This window comes from Sylvia atricapilla, chromosome 3 (assembly GCF_009819655.1).
Source record: "Sylvia atricapilla isolate bSylAtr1 chromosome 3, bSylAtr1.pri, whole genome shotgun sequence".
In the NCBI taxonomy this organism is placed as follows: domain Eukaryota; kingdom Metazoa; phylum Chordata; class Aves; order Passeriformes; family Sylviidae; genus Sylvia; species Sylvia atricapilla.
The window spans coordinates 44768345-44784788 of record NC_089142.1 but is presented as its reverse complement, the minus strand read 5'-3'; the positions used below and the strand labels follow the sequence as shown (position 1 = coordinate 44784788).

At 42.5% G+C, this 16444-nt stretch overlaps 1 protein-coding gene across 4 annotated transcripts in view; it reads right to left on the bottom strand.

Annotated features, from left to right (window-relative positions):
• The window catches only part of FOXO3 (forkhead box O3), an 88733-nt gene that overhangs the window by 35948 nt on the left and 36341 nt on the right, over positions 1-16444 (bottom strand). The gene's annotated exons all lie outside the window — the stretch shown is intronic.

Here is a 16444-nt window from a genome sequence, read left to right as displayed (position 1 = left end):
AAAGAATTATTAGTAGAAACAACATGATAATTCATCTCTACCAACAAAAAGGTGCTACAAACTTTCTCCTTGCCTTTCTCAAATGAATGACTTGTAACAAATAATAAAGGTTTGTCTAACAATAAAACAGACAAAGTGCTTAATATCTGCAATTTCAGCCTCAGAGAATAAACTACTTAATCCTTCATTTTTTAAATTTCTTTTACTTCTAAAAACAATCACTAGCTCCTCAGTCTGGTGCTTCTACAGCAATGTAGCAGACATCAAATGACAAGATAAGAAACTGATAAATCTCAGTCCAAAGGAGAAATCTGTCTACCCTGAGTTAAGACGAGAAGCTTTCCTGCTCAGCTCCCTCTTGAGAAAATCTGGCATAAATAAATACAGTGCTTTTCCTACCTTCCTCATTTAGAAAAAAAACCACCATCACCACCATGTGATACAGCCTCAAGACCACAGCCTTCTAGAAAGGAAGGTCAAGTGAAAAGTTCTTCCTGAAGAGTTTGCCTGACTGCAGAAACAGGATTGCACCAAGCAATGAGCAGCAGGACAAGTGCCTTAAATCACACTTGACAGGTGCTTCTCCACCATCCATGATGGCAGCACGGTCAGCAAAGGAGTGGGGAGGTGGAGAGGAAATACAGGGATGCTGCCACAGTTTTCATGTTGACCACAGTTTTGCCTGACAAGTCCTGGAAAAGGCAAGGCCACCTGGCCACCAACAACAGCCAGGCATTGGACCAGGCCAACAAAAGCTCTCATCTCCGTTCTACCAAGGTGGAGGCATGACCACATAGAAGAGAAGGCAGAAAGCAGTGACCAGCTGGAAAACTACCATGAAGAAAAACCCATGCAGTACCACAAAAAAATGAAAACTCAGGGGGAAAAATTCTATGAAAACACTGTAATAGGTTACCTTTATGTGAGTGACTCTTCACGCTCGCCTAGACTGAGTCACTCTGTGAACTGCCTCGCGGTCCATCTGGCTGCCAACTCCTGGCTAAACTTGAACATCCTGTGACTGAAATGAATGCATCAAAGGCTAAGGCACCGCGAGGTAACAAGGTCTGCTTTGTCCAGCACTTCCAGATGCACCAGCATTCCCCTTATGCTAACTCTCATATATCTTCTGGGTCTGTGTTTGGTATATTTCTGACTTTCAGAGGCTGTAAAGAAAGGGTAGACTTGAACTTTGCCTCTCACCCTAATTTCATGGACCTCCTCAATCCATCTCTGGCCATGTACCAGTGACAGTATAGTTTTGGATGTGAAACTGTTTGAAACTTGTTCATTGCTCTGGACATAAAATTTTGCTACCATCTATGTAAACAACTTTCAAATACCGGAGGATGCAGTTGCTGCAGATGAATGCAGGCACAGAACCACTCTGACACAACCTTACAGAAAGTGAGACTGCACTGCTGGATACTGCACTTCTACAGTCTGACTTTCAACCCACTTGTAGTGGAAAGGGGAAGGAAAAAAAAAATTTTAAAAAAGTATTCCTTACATTCCCAGCTTTCCTCCCCAGATCAGGAACACGCTCCTATCTCTAAGGTGGCAGTATAAACTTAAATTATCTTTCTGGCCCTCACTAAAACTATTTTTAAACCAGAGTCAGGTACAAAACAAATATCCCAGCTAATGCAATGTGTATTACTCAGTGATGATAAACACTATACACCCACCTAGACTTTTCGCTTGATGTGGTTGGAAACTGCTATGTAAGGTGGAAAAAGTAAAGCAGGCTGCTTTATTTTTGGCATTTACTTAAGAGTTTAGGCTTACTGCATGAGTACATTTACTCTGGCTCGGTGTGCTGCTTCCAGCCAACTGTGTAAAGATATTCAGTGGCTATTTTTCTGTCGGGAAGAAAGAGGTATAACCCCCCAGCCCTGTTGTGTCTCCTACTCCACCACACTGCCAGGCTGCAAGAAGGGGACCTTCTCTTTTCATCTGACATAGCAGAGCTCAGCAAGGTAAAGCTCTGTCTAGCCAACAAAGCTCTTTACCACGAATATCCTTATTAAACACAGCCTTATCAGAGACCAGTTTCTGCAGTCTGAAGCAGTCAGGAATTAACTCTGTCAATATAAAATTTCAAGCCAGGATTAGAGCCCAGACCCAAGGGGATCTGAGCAAGTGTTCAAGCCACAGCAGAGTCACCTGACAGTGTTCACACCACATCAGGGGCAGCCCAAGGGGCCAGGGCTCAGGCTGTGCATCCACTACCCTGGTGGTAGCCCAGCCCCTCAATGGGCTCACTCCCCAGGCTGCTGTAGCAGAAGAGGGGTGCTGAAACTTGTTTGTCTAACAGAATGGAAGGGAAAGGCTCTGCCAGTGCTTCCAAAAGAGGACAGGCTGAGGGAAGACCCTGGTCCAGCAGCATCACCTGCATGCAGAGGTCATGAAAAACCAGCCTGGAAGGGACAGACAGCACTCCACAAGTGTAGCCCAGGACTATCAGGGTGGGAGGTTCACCAGCACTTCCCAAAAGGGTGCCACCATCCAGCAGGGTGCATGGCCAAGATACAAACTCATTCAGTATGCTCCTTTGCCAGCTTCCAGCTCTAATTCCCGCCCACAGGATCAGGCTGTGTCTTCTGCCTTATCACAAGACGAAGCTGTCTATCCCCAGCACAGCCCTCAGGGCTGTGGGACCAACGCTGCCTGCCTTCGCTCCAGGGCAAGCCTCATCCACTGGCACGGCCCAGCCTGCAGAAGGTGCAAGCTTTACCACACAGCTCCATGACTCAAGGCCTTAATGGTGACCTCGCTTCTCCTGCTAATATCGAAAGCTGGCTATGCTATTGATGGAGGCTCCATGAAACATGTTTGTAATACTGAGCTAATAAGGCAGCAGTGAGGCTATTGTGCCCTGTCATTAGCAATTCCAGTGGAAGAGCCTTCATGCTGCCCTTTCCTACAGAGTACTTGTCCACCTCCCAGTAAGGCAGAAGTACATTTCCCTGCTTGCCCAAAGTCCAGTAATTTTAAAACTCTTTCCCTGAGCTTATTTTACAGCAGTTACTAAACAGTTAAGCTCATTACTGAGTCCAAATATGAACATGGGGAAAATACTTCCATTGCTTTTGGCACAAAGTAAGTGCAAAAGTTGCCTTTCTGCTTGACTAAAAGCCTGAAAAGCAAACAATGCACACAGCATACATTGTTCAAGAAGAAAGTGCAAACATGCCTAAAAGCAGATTAACTTTGAAGGTGTTGTGCGAGAGCAAAGCAGGCAGCACCTACTGTTCTCAGCCCAGCACCCCAGACAGCAGGTGCAGAACCCAGCACCGACTGGGATCCTGACCATTAATCTCCCCGTCAACACTGCGAAAGCTGAAGCTGCACCTCAGAAAACAAGCAATTAAAAAAAAAAAAAAAAAGGTACAGTCCTAAGAGCTTTAACAAGACATGGCCTTCACCCCCAAAGAGCACACACTCCTTCTTTTAAGACTTATTCATCCTTTTCTAAACAAAATGAAGCTTTCAGTGAGCCAAAACCTGTGGAGAGATTTTCAGTCACCAGAGGCAGTAGCACATGCCTTGATTCCTACTCAAGTCAGCAGAAACCAGGTGCCTAACCCATCCGCGCCTCTGAAATCCCCTCAGTAACAGCTTAATGCCACAAAAGAGAGAAGCAAATGAGTTTTGTCTATAGGCTGCTTCTCAAACAAAGAATACAAATTGCATGTGACAGGCTGCTGCACAAGTTTGACTGTATGTGTCTACGTGCAAGTGGAAGAGCTAATGGAGAAGTATGCCAGCTTCAGAAGGGCATATTGCTGCCAGTCATTTTTAATAAAAAATAAAATAAAATAAAATAAAACAAAACTAGAATCCCAGAGATCCTGTAGGCCCCATTATGCAAGACCATTCAATCTGAGTAACCTGCAATTTGGAAGCGGCATGCAACACTGCCTGCCCATGGCCATGGACCCCATGGGCCACACAACTGACTCACCAGAACTGGGTTTGCCAGGCACAGAGCACCAACAAGACTTCCAGCCTACTGTCTTAAAAGCTAACCCCAGTCAATCCCAAATCTTCCTCCTTTTCTTTAAAGGCATTTACCTCCATGTCTCAATGCATCTGTTTAGAGAAGCATGGCAACTCCATGGCTACAGCAGTGAAACATTCCTGCTGCCCAGGCCTACCCCTAGATTGTATCCCTAGATTTTCTGGAGATGATTAGGTGGTTGCAGGAGTGTATAGTTTTCCACCCTTAGCAGCTCCTTTGTCTAGGGAGCTGCCTTCCTACACACAGCTTCACCACCATGATGAGAGTGCAGGCTGATGTTGGGTGGAACTGCTCCAAACAGGGTTCCCAGAGTCCACTTGTCTCTTTTTTATTCTTCTTCACTCCTCTCTGTGCTCTGCATCACGCCAAGTGAGCATGAGACCACCTTGGCAATTCACAGCCATGGCTTCAGATGAAATCAACCAAGCACTGCAAATTCAAGGATTTTTTAAAAAGGTTTTGGTTCATCTTTCAAAAGCAGAGAAAGAGCACAGTTTAAAATTTAGATTTAATCTTCCTATGTAGGACGCCTGGACTAAGATAAGGAGTCAAGTCAGGCACCTATGAATTCAAGTTCTCATCTGGACCTGCTGGCTTCCAAAAGGCTCCTCTGCTTGTCACTTCACAGCACTGCAATTGAACCATCACCCCCCCTACCCGTCCTTTATCTTCTGCAAATCTCCCTGGGTGATAAAAAGTGAAGTTTGTAAACACACTGGCATTTTGATGTGGATTTTCAGTTCAAAAGTATTCAAAGTGACACGCATTTGGCAATACTGGAGAAATCATATGCAGGAGGTTCCATCCTCACACTGAGCATTTGGAGAGAAACATCCAGCAAGTTGTTAGGTGTGCTAACGTGAAATCAGTTTGTAAGGGCCAGCACCTTCCTCAGCTGTTAGCATTTAAAAGAGGCCAAGGCTTTCAGAGGGACCCAAGACAGACTCAGAGAATTTCAATTAGATTCATGCGCTTGCTTCCTTCAGGTTCTTCTAAAATCAAACCCAGTGCTTACACCTATAATCATACCTAGATTTTGAAATACCTTTCTCCTTTTGTGTGTGTGTGCAAGTCTTTATTGGGTAAAATCTTTTATGTGGATGGTTAACTACAATACTTAAGTATTTTTTGAAGTAAACACAACTTAAGCTCATTTAGATTTAAGTAGGTGTTTGCCTGCTTGCTTTTCTGAAGGCAGATGAACTTAATTACATGTCTATTCTTCTAAACAAGGGCCCTTCAGACATGTAGCATTACTTTTTGTAGTTAGGGTTTTTTTTTAATCGAGATGTTCACACCACACCACAGAGTTTATAAACTCAGTTATATTTATATCCTTATAATATTCTCAGACTGGGATATGTGAGTACAGAATATACTTACTTACTTGGAATACATTAATTTTCATCTGAAGAAAATCATTTACACATACCCAGTTTCACAACACATTTAAGCAGTATACGATTAGCGCTAATTGTTGGATATGCTGTTTTACTGTGTAATACACTGATCTTCTAAAACCCTGAATTGCAATGTTTAATAATCTGTCCCTAAACAGTGGTCTAAACTTGGCTTCTCCACATATTTTGTCTTACTGTATTTGACTTGTTAATTATCTGCCCAAAAGCTGCACTCAAAGGAAAGTAAAATGAAAAGATCCATGTTAAGATAGGCATATTTGGATTCATCTCATTGGAAATCAGTAATGCTAACTGTCACATTCTAAATAATGCTTCGATGAAAGACAGCCATTAAGTACTTTCCAATGAAATGTATGGAAGCCCTTGAAAGTGCCTTATATAAGATTCAAACAAAGCAAAACAAAACAAAATAAATGAAAGGCACAGCAGACATTGAATGACCACTCTCATACAGTGGTCTGTGTCTAGCTTCTCATCTGAGGAACTTGCACCTTGAACTTGTACAAGCATGCCACTTGTCCAGAGGACTGCTGGGAGAACACAGGACAGGTCAAGGCAGGGACAGTGACTAAGGTCAGCTCACTGGCTGTAACACAGTCTGTTAAAATTGCAGCTGCACCAGAGTGGAGGTTTTATGCACGAAAGGAAGTGGATCTGCCCTTTTGCACATCTGCGACGCAAAGCACTATTAAGCAAAATTAACTGATTATGTAGCAAACATGGCAAAATGAAGCCCTGACTCCTCTGACAGCGCTATCTCCTTTTTAATGAGGCACAGAACAATCTGTTACCAGGGTTAGCGCTGCAGACAGTGCTTATGGTAATGGGTCCCAGCTCATCTATTTTTTTTATAGTTCAGTAGGTACTGCAGATGCCAGAGGTACCATACATTAACTGCTGAGCCTACTGGGGCACAATATTTGGCCATGTCACTGGATATTAACAAACTTGTACAAAGGGCCTCCAACAGTTTAATATGTTTAATGACATCTATTCTAGTCATCCCAATCTGCTACTCCAGCTTCCCTTACTAACACTGTCCAACGCATTCACACCTGTATGGCTCATCCTCCTCCGTTACCTGTAACTTTCCTTGCCTCAAGTGGGTTGTGCTGGCCATGCCTAACTTATCAGGCTTTTGTAAGCCAAGGAGCAACTGAAGAACACTGCTAGAAAACCCTACAGGCAGCTGCAGAATCAGCTGAACTGTGCACAAAACAGGTCACTCCTGCATTATCAAATGCATTTAGTGTAATTACAATCACCAGAGAAATGAAAAAAAACACAGTAAAGAACAGAGAGAAGGAGGGCAAGCCATCAACAGCAAGTGTGAAGTCCTGTTTCTTCACAAGAGAATGCCATCATCAAGTCACCCTCTCTGGTAAAAGAACAGACTTGAAATTGGACACAGTTTTTATCACATAATTAAAGGCTGCAAGGATGCATATTTAGGTTTTTCAGTACTGTGATGAACATTGGAAGCAAGAGCATGGAATAAAGAATTAAAAATGAGTAACAGCAGTCTCTGGAAAGAAATCAGATAGGAGCTGCTACCTGTGACAGAAGCCCACTGCCTTTCCACAAAGTGTCCTCATCACTTGCGACTTCTCTGAAGAGCATGCTGCAAAGGGGAAGAATGCACTTTGCAGGGCTTTTAGCCCATGAGACAGAGTAAAAAGTAGTTTTGAATTCCCAGTTCTTTAGAGGCCCATGCGTCTCTGAAAGACTGTTTCCAGAATTTTCTCCCTAGTGAACATCAACACCACCTCTTCTGCCTGGATATCCTGCTTAAAATTCACGACCTGCTTAAAATTTACACCCTACTAACTCTAATGAACAGCTCTCACTAAAGTGAGGCTGTTCCCCTAAGGAGCCAGAAAGTCTTGTATTTAACAACCCTGACATGTGAATGTCCTGCATTAACGGAGCAGGTTGACACAGGACACAAAAGATGACAAGTGCCTTATTGAGGATCCCTTCCTGCACAAAGCAGTCCATAGGCTGCACTTCTTCCCCTTGCAGACAGAATCACCTGCAATCCATTACAGCCCTGAGCGTTTTCATTATTTGAAATCACAAATGTAATTCAACACCTTTAAAAACAGTAAGGGCTCACCTTGGAAGTTTGGATTCAAACCATTTTGAATGCCACGGTGTGCCATGATGAGCACAACTCTGGCTGTGTAGTATGCAGATTTAGAGGAAAGCATCACAAGGTAGGGGGTCAACCAAATTTTTTCTTGTCAACTATCAAATTATTTCATGTCAGTCAAAATCACTTTCCTCTCTGTTCTTAGGACACAATCCAGACAGGCCATAAGCACCTTATTTGTCAACTGAAGTACTGAAAACAAGACACCTGTTTTGTTTGCTGCATGGTTTCTTGTGCAAAGTGAATGCTTTCATCATCTAAGCACGTGGGTTTCATAAATGAAAAAAGAAAAAAAACAAAAAACAAAAAACAAAAACTGAAATGAAAAGAAAACTATTCTGATTACTTGGTTGTTCTCTGTACTTTACTTGAGAAATACAGATTGAAAGATTACATACAGGATAGCACTGATGCAGAGGGATTGTGACACCACACCAAACCATAACAAGACTAATTCCTCCATCTCCTCCTAATCCCTCTGAGAATGCAGGACATTTACTTCTATTATCACCATCGTTCCACGTCCCAGCCCTGGCTGCTGGTTACTGTAGTACAGTACGTACTCTTCAGAGTTGCTGAGTCAAAGAAAGAACAGTCCAAGTAATTAGAAAACAAACAAACAAAAACAAGACTTTTCTTTCTGTCCCTCCCTTCCTCCTTAAATAAAGTAACATCACAGACTGTGAATCACACTGTGGCCATCATATGACCATATCAAAAGCCTTGTATTTGTTATTTCTTTTGCTGTGCACGCAGACAAGATAAAAATGCTTACTGAGAGCTAGTCATCAGACAGTACTCACTGAGACAATCATTTATCTTTGCATGCAAGGGATCTCAAGACGTAGATTGCTGTTTACAGACTACAGATTTTTTGGAGGAGGGAATATTAACTAGGGAGAAGTCATATCACATGTTTGATTCTAATATTTGTTGGCTTAGGAGCAGCATGGTTGTGTGGGACTTGGTCAATTTTAAAATGTACCTGCTGATATGAAAAGCAAATGTCTTTTCACAAGAAAATCAACAAATACAATATATTATGTATAAGTTCTGTAATATACTCTTTCTCTCTTTGTGCCTCAGTTTGGACCTAACACATAAACTGGACCCCTTAAAGCTTCACTTGCACTGAAACTTAAAATTAATAATGTGTAAGTATCCCAAGCAGTACATGAACAACAGTCACCATTTAAATAACACCAGAAAAACTGGAATCAATTTACAGTAAGTTTTCAAAACCAGCATTTATCACAGCCCTAAAGCCTCTAAGAGGCACAAGAATGCCTACTTCCATGTAGAGCTATGCTGTGTTGAAAGGCATGGGCAGAATGGAAAATGCACTCACTTCAACCAACCACTTCCACTATTATTTCTCTTTAAAGAAAGCAAATGACTAAATTATCAACTGTAAATAACTTCTAGGTCACAGAAGGAGGTGGAAGGGTTGAAACCTTGAACTACAGCTGCTGATGCCTAGTGTCTTTATCTCCCTGCTCCCTATGGCGTGTTATCTCAAAGGATGAACGACCTGCCTGCAATGAATTATGCCTGCTTATCTTCCAGACAGGCTATACACCAAGTCATTAAGTCATCTAAGAGTATAACCCCAAGGGAATTACCAAATGAATGTGAAATCCTGTCCTGCTCTTAGCCCTTGTGCTTCTGGTACAGGCACCACAGGGAGCATGCACGGGGCTTGAATGTCTCTCACCTGTTGGCTACTTGTTTTCTGATATTACCATTTTCTGCTTCTAAGGCTGCAAAGTTAGGTAGTCTCAGAATAGTAACAACAGCCATTTCCTTCAGAGGAAGGGAAAACACAGCCCCTCTCTGACGACCAAGATTTCCAAACCTTCAATGTACTAGCTGAGACAAGCAGCGAACATGAGACTAGCAGAGAGATTACGGCTATCATATTTGTGTTGGGATATAATGGGTTTTGTCCAGATGAAAGGGTGCACTTCTTCCGAAGAGCAGCGCATTTTTAATTAAAAGAAATTGATTTAGTGACGGGATTTACAATTGGGTATCTGACAAGCCCACTGACCTTCACACACATTTACAAATGACTAAGGCTTGATGCATTCAGAGAAACGAATTCTCGCTTGGAACCACAAAACATTGAGATCACTAACTCCTGCAGAACCCAAGGAACCCCCTCTAAAGCAAGAGTGTATCGAAGGAGACTTAGTGTATAAGACTGATCCGCGCAGCAAACGTTTCCAGATAACACTTCATGAAGTCAGGAGGATAAATAAGATCCTTAAATAGAGAGAAAAAAGCATGTCTGACAGAGGCTCACCCAAGCTTTGTAACAGCCTGGTAAAGCTTTAGCTCACCATTTGCCTGGGATGCCGTACTTAGTGTCCTGACTCCCATAGCTCCTTGTACTAAGTAAGTTGTGCAGTAGTTAAATATCTCCTTTCAAGTATTCTCAGTGCCCACACAAAAGAAAGAGGCTCAGCAGCACCCTTAATGAGAAGAGACACACTAGCATCTCCAGACAGCGCTAAACAGTTTGGCACCCAGCCTCTAAAGCTGTTTCCAAGGGGCTGTTGCTCAGGTTTGTTTTTAGTTTCCCATTATCTGCAGCCAGGGTAATGAACACCCTAGGAGGTGTTTCCTTGGAAGTGGTGGTGCGAGAGCCTCAGCGTTCCACCCTGGCTAAACAGCAACCAAACCTGATTTTTACTGGGAAGGAAAGTAAGCAGGATCCTCCATGAAAGAACAAGCCCATCAGAATGGAAATCTGCGCCTCCACAAAAGGGCAATGACAATCTCTAACCTTCTGCCTGGTGATGCCTACAAAACACATGAATGAATGACGCTCAGCACCACTTCAGGATCCTCTTCTAATTTAAAATTATAGATGAAAAATAATAATAATTTTTTTAAAGCTCGGTTTTCTTTATTTATAAGCTTTACTGAATGAAAAGCTCTTCCAGCCTGGTCAACCTGATAGGTTTCTCTGAATGTTACCAGATAAAAAATAAAAACTAATCCTTGCTTGAATGTTCCTGGGACACGGCCAGGATATTTATATCTTTCCAGGACAAAACTCAAACTAGGCCTTGTGCTGTGCCAAGAAAAGTCCTGCTAGGACAAGGAAAGAGGAAATTGCTCCCGTTTCCATGTGGACATCATAAAACTTTGTCTGGAAAACAGAAGATGCCACACAGATGGTCAGAGAGCAACCAAACTTCCTTTAGAAAGCTACACACAACACTCCTCCCAAAACTTTTTTTTTTTTAGAGGATGGCTCAGGCTTGTTGTTCTTCTGTGCTTCTGTGTGTGTTTTGGCTTGCCTTTTTTTTTTTTTTTTTTTTTTTTTTTTTTTAAATCAGGCCCTTCTACATGAAAAAAAAGTAATCTAAGTAATCTAAGTTTCTTTTTCAATCAGTATATCATACCCAGAGACATACTGGGCACCTCCACAAGTGTGATTCTAATCTTATCTTCCTATGCATAGTGGTTTGTATAAAGACTTAGGGGGTTTTTTTTCTCCCTTATATAACAACTATTTTTTCACACTGTACCTCCAGCCACTACGATAAACAAGGAATTAAACTGTATGATGGTGAAAAGTTATCACTAATAGACCAGCATCTAAACCTGCAAGAAGTCTGCTAAACGAAAAATAAAAGCAACAGATTTTCAGTTTTAGTGGACAAGGAAAGCAAGGGCTCCCTTGTTAGCTTCTATTTATGGTCCCACAGCAGATGACCTGAATCTCCTCCATACTCATCCCCCTCTACAGAGCCTATAGCTTAGATTATTCACTTCTTAATGAAAACACCACCTGCCAGATGGACAAGACAATAATTACATTACACTTACATTAACAAAATATGTCCGAGTCCCGTTTGCTGTGGAAGAGCAGTGCTATACATCTGGATCTGTGTACAGCAGAAAGACTTTCAGAAATGCGATTTTCCTTGCTTTATTTTTTGGTAATAAAGATCAGCATCTGATGCAACTGCCTGATGCAAATCTACCTGATGTGGGAAAGGCAGCTCTTGGAGTAATAAGCTGCCTTTCCTTATCATCTGAGCTGGCTGGGTTTTGTAGGCCAGGGTTCAACTATTGCATCCACAACATGCTGGCATTCCCACCTGAAACCCCAGACAGAATCGAAGAGACACCACCACCAGGAACTACACAGAAGGACAGAGCTCTAATGGGAAGTCAAACAGAGGTAGGGACCTTATCTGAACTTGATAAAAAAGCTTTGGATTTAAGTCTAGGGGTGAGCAAAAGTTCAAGCCAATTACGCTCCCGTATCCCTAATACTATCCGCGGCATCAACCAACAGCGCGTCCTGCCCCGGTGCTGTGTCTCAGGGAGCATTTCCACCTCTTTGGTAGAAGCATCATTATTAATATTTCTGGGAGCCAGAGGTAGAGAATTCGAAACCAAAATGCCTGAATGGGCAGTGCAGCACATAATAGTTTCATCATTAAAAAGATGGCCACAGAGTGAGTCACTTACTGTATGGCCACAGCTGCATCTGCACTGAACTGAGGAGTACAGAAAACTGACTTCCCCTCCCGAGAAACATCCTGAACCTTTAATGCTGTTTATCCAGGAAGGCGAGAAGACCCCTTTCTGCTGGTTGAACCTGTTTCTCTCTACCCTCAAGAGAAGCTTACATCTTTAACAAAAAAAGGCCATGCTTTGTTAAAAACATGTTTTAACGTTTAACATTCAGAAATTGTGCTAACGTAGAAATTTCAGTAATACCATTTCTTTCTGTCTGTCCCACTACTTCAAATACTACTCAGAAATACTGCTCTGGGGCTAATAAGACTTTTCCAGCCTATCCCTACTTTCTTGCCTCTTGTTCCTCACTAGGAGCAGAGCTGTACAAGACCCTTTGGGGACTTATCAATGCATATTTGCAGACACTCGAAGAAACTACTGGTCGGTTTGGCTGAATACATAAATTCTACCATTCAGCTCAGTGGTATCAGAAATGCTGCATGGCTACTGTCCTTCTCACAGGGTAAAACAACAGGAGCACAGTGTTCAGTGTACACTCAGTTCACTGCCTCTGCTACTGGGAAAAACAATCAAGTCTCTCCTTAGAAGCAGGATCGTGTTTTGGGTAAGTAAATAAGATGGAAGAAGTCCAGAGCTCACACTAAGCAATGCTACAAAAACCTTGCACACAAACCATCCTGTCTTTCTGGCTGACAACTAAACACATATTTCCTTGAGGGAAGAAAACATCTCAATCAGTTTCCCTGAGACCCGAACTTCAGTCCTAGCCAGACAGCAGTCCTAATTTCACCAGGAGCCAGATTCCAGCCCTGGATGGTTTCCATCAGGATTCCATTAAGCCTGTGCATGTGCAGCTCTCATAATTTGCAAGAGCCACGTGTGTGTTCAAGAGCAGATTTGGACGTTGTATTTGTTTCTGGCTTCATAATGGTTCTCATGCCCCTTAAGCAACAGTCTGTTTTCTGGAAACTTTGGAATTTCTTGAACATGTTCACAAGTTTGTCCCTCTTAGCTGGCAAACAAGATTGAAAGTATCAAATGTCTGTACCTTTTGTTTTTACTTTTGAAGACAAAAGACTGTGTCTCTGAAGGAAGATATTGGTTAGACTGCATAGTTTCCTGCTCAGGAATCTTTTGCCTTTACCAATACCAGTGTCTGCAGAGGTCCTGCCACGTACAGCTCCTAGCTTGTCTCCTCGGTTTCACTGAGTCAGTAAAAGGTGTCAGAGAACTGGAATAACACCTCTTTTATGAAACCAGAAACTACCTCAGAACACAGAATACCCATAGAACAGCTTTGCACAAGAAATAGTTCAGGTAGCCTGAGATCCCAAGCAATTCCCATTATTCTTGGCAAGAGCAGGGTATAGATCTAAATTCCCAAACGCAGCAATGTTTATTGCACTAGCTTGGTGATTCACTAAGTACAGGATGTGCCCAATTATTCTGTGTATTTTTCCAATCCTATTTCATAAACTTCGGTTGCACAAGTACAGCAATACATTCTTTCTTTCTTGTCCATTAAAATTAATTTTAAGAAAGGCCATCTGACTCGAACAATAAAATCACCTACTGGCTATATGTGTGAGGCTTTTTTTGTTTTGTTGTTGTAACCATGGAATCAAAAACCTCGGCTGTTAAGTGCATGTATTCTGCGATACAATCACTTTAATTTTTGTCTCAACCTGCTGAGGAAAGTTTTGCTTTTAACTTAGGATGAAGAGTTTGTTCCAAATCCAAAAATTAAAAACAGCAGTTATGAAGGACATGGATATCTAAGCCAACAACATTTGACTGTCTAACATAAAAATTAGCAGAATTGTTATTACTAAAAACAAACTATTAGATCTTTCCAAGATAAATAAAAACTTAGAATTCTGACTATCAGTCCACAAACAAAGCTTCTAATTTAGTTTGTTTGAATACACCACCACGGATAAAAGAGACAGGACTTCAATTCTTGTATCTCTAAGTTAATTTCACTACCTTAAGCAAGCTGGCTGTAAACTGAAGCTTCGCCTCATTTTCCTTCTAAGATGTCTTATTACAAGTAAATACAAGTCTTTGAATTATCATCAAGGCCGACAACCATGCCCCACTGTTACACAGTCAAGATTATTTTATGAATGAAGTGTGGGGTTTGCTGCAAAAGTAGCAAAGGGAACAATACACAAGAGGAATGCAGTGCAAGGTCCCCAGCTCCCACACAAGGCACACGCAGCCTTGCTGAGAACCCCAGCAGTCAGGATGTGTTCAGCTGTGATGAAGCAGGTTTCACCTGGAGAGCTCACATCACCCTACCTGAAACAGCAGGGGCAGCCTGAGGTGCAGTAACTTCCCATAAGCCACATGCCTCCCTTTGGTACCACATATGCGAAGGAAACCTGGGTTTCTTAAACCCCAGCTAAGATCACCCTGGCTCTGCCCAGGCAAGTGGGTGGTCTGAAGCAGTTCTGAAGCAACCTCCTTAGCCATCCCTCCCAGTGCAAGCTGGCTTTCTTCACAGGGTGGCTCTGCTAGGCCCAAATAAAATTCCTTTCAGAAAAAAATAAAAAGGAAATTCAGGTCCAGGACCAAAATGCCTTCACATCTTTGAATTAAGACTGAAGTATATGAAATGAGCAGTGCTTTGGGCAGATTCAAGCCACACATGCAGCGGGGACATTTAGTCCAAAGGATCAGACAAAATCTAGTCTGAAATAAAATGCTCAGCTTGAATATAGTGTAGATACAGGAGCCTCTGTACCTGCTGTTCTGATCCTCTCATCCTCTCCTACTGTGCCACACAGCAGGTAAAAAGCCCCTGTCTGTCCAGCATGGCGAGCTGATAGGCCAGCCAGTGCCTCCTGCTGTGTGCTCAGGACAGACACCATACATATTTTTCCTGGACAGCCAAGTACTGCACTTACAAACCCCTTTAGGCTCAAAATTTGAGGATGAAGGTACAACCTTCACACTCCAGATCACAAATCCACAAGGCAGATTGGAGTTCTGGTCCGGTATGAGCTCTTCTCTGACAGGACCCACACAACTGTTGAATCCCATCATAGAAAGTACACCAGAAGTGGCTGCCCACTACAAACCTGAGGCATCTACACCACTGCACAAGGCCAAGCAACACCTGAAACTTCACTGATGTGACCCATGAATGAGATCACCCACTCTTCCCAGTGGCGCTCAGCCAGCTGAGCCCAAAATTCCGAGACACTTGGATATGGCAAAGCAGTGCCATCCAAACCAGGTCAGCCAGTTTGAAGCAGGCTCACCCCCGCTCCTGGCAGCAGAGGTTTACCTCCAGCAGCTGCCCAGCACTTCAAGGAAATAAGTGTCACCTCACCACTTTGCGCATGCGCCTCGCAGTCGCAGTCACTGGTCAGGCTTTGCAACCTCACTGGAAAGAGACACGAGAGTAAGATAGGCCAAATTAAAACCCTAAGCCCATTAATCACACCCTCATGACTTCAGATAATGCAGTTTGCAATGTGCACCATATGCTTATGTAGGTCTTGCCCTTGGCTATAATCTAGATTATGGAACAAACAAGGAGCAGGACTGTGGTGAAAAAAATGAAACAACACCAGGCAGGAGGGACAAGCAAGAGTCACGTGAATTCACTCCCTCGGTGGAAGGCAGTTATGCAAAGAGTTCATACCTGAACTCAATCAAATGGCTCAATTAACATTCCTGAAACGAAACTCATTGATTCCTTGCATCATATCAGAAGTGATGGCATGTACCCACTCTTTTGACATCCTCAGTGCCTGAAGTGGACCTCAAATGGATCACTGCTGCTTTACAAAGTTCTCTGTGAACAACTGCCACAAGAACAAAGTTATGTGAAGTATCACTTTATCATTCCTACAGTGGAAGTAATCACAGAAATGGCAGCGGAAGAATGCAGCTGAAGTAGATTCCTCTGACCTGCTGCAAGGCACCAAGCAACGTCTTCAGCCTCACTCGAGAATTGCAGGGATCTCTGCAATAAAGTGATTTTATGCCTCTGTTTGAAGAGAGGAGCTGCATTAATAGAAATCCTGTAAAGAAAAAATGGAAGTGAAAACTGGACATACTCAAATTGCATGATCTCCATGCTATGCTAAATATTAATTCTTTTTGGTATAACTGTAGACTACTTCACATGGAAAAGAAACATTACTTTTGAGGGGGAAATGATCCATGTGGAGATTTACAAAGATTTAAAATCAAACACATCAGAAAATGAGTATTCCTATTTAGGTTAAGTGCTTAAGTCAATTTTTTTCTAAAAGACTGTATTTCTACACATCTGATATAGCAGGTTTACAGTGGGGAGATGACAAGTCCCAGAGGGAAGCTGTCCCTGCA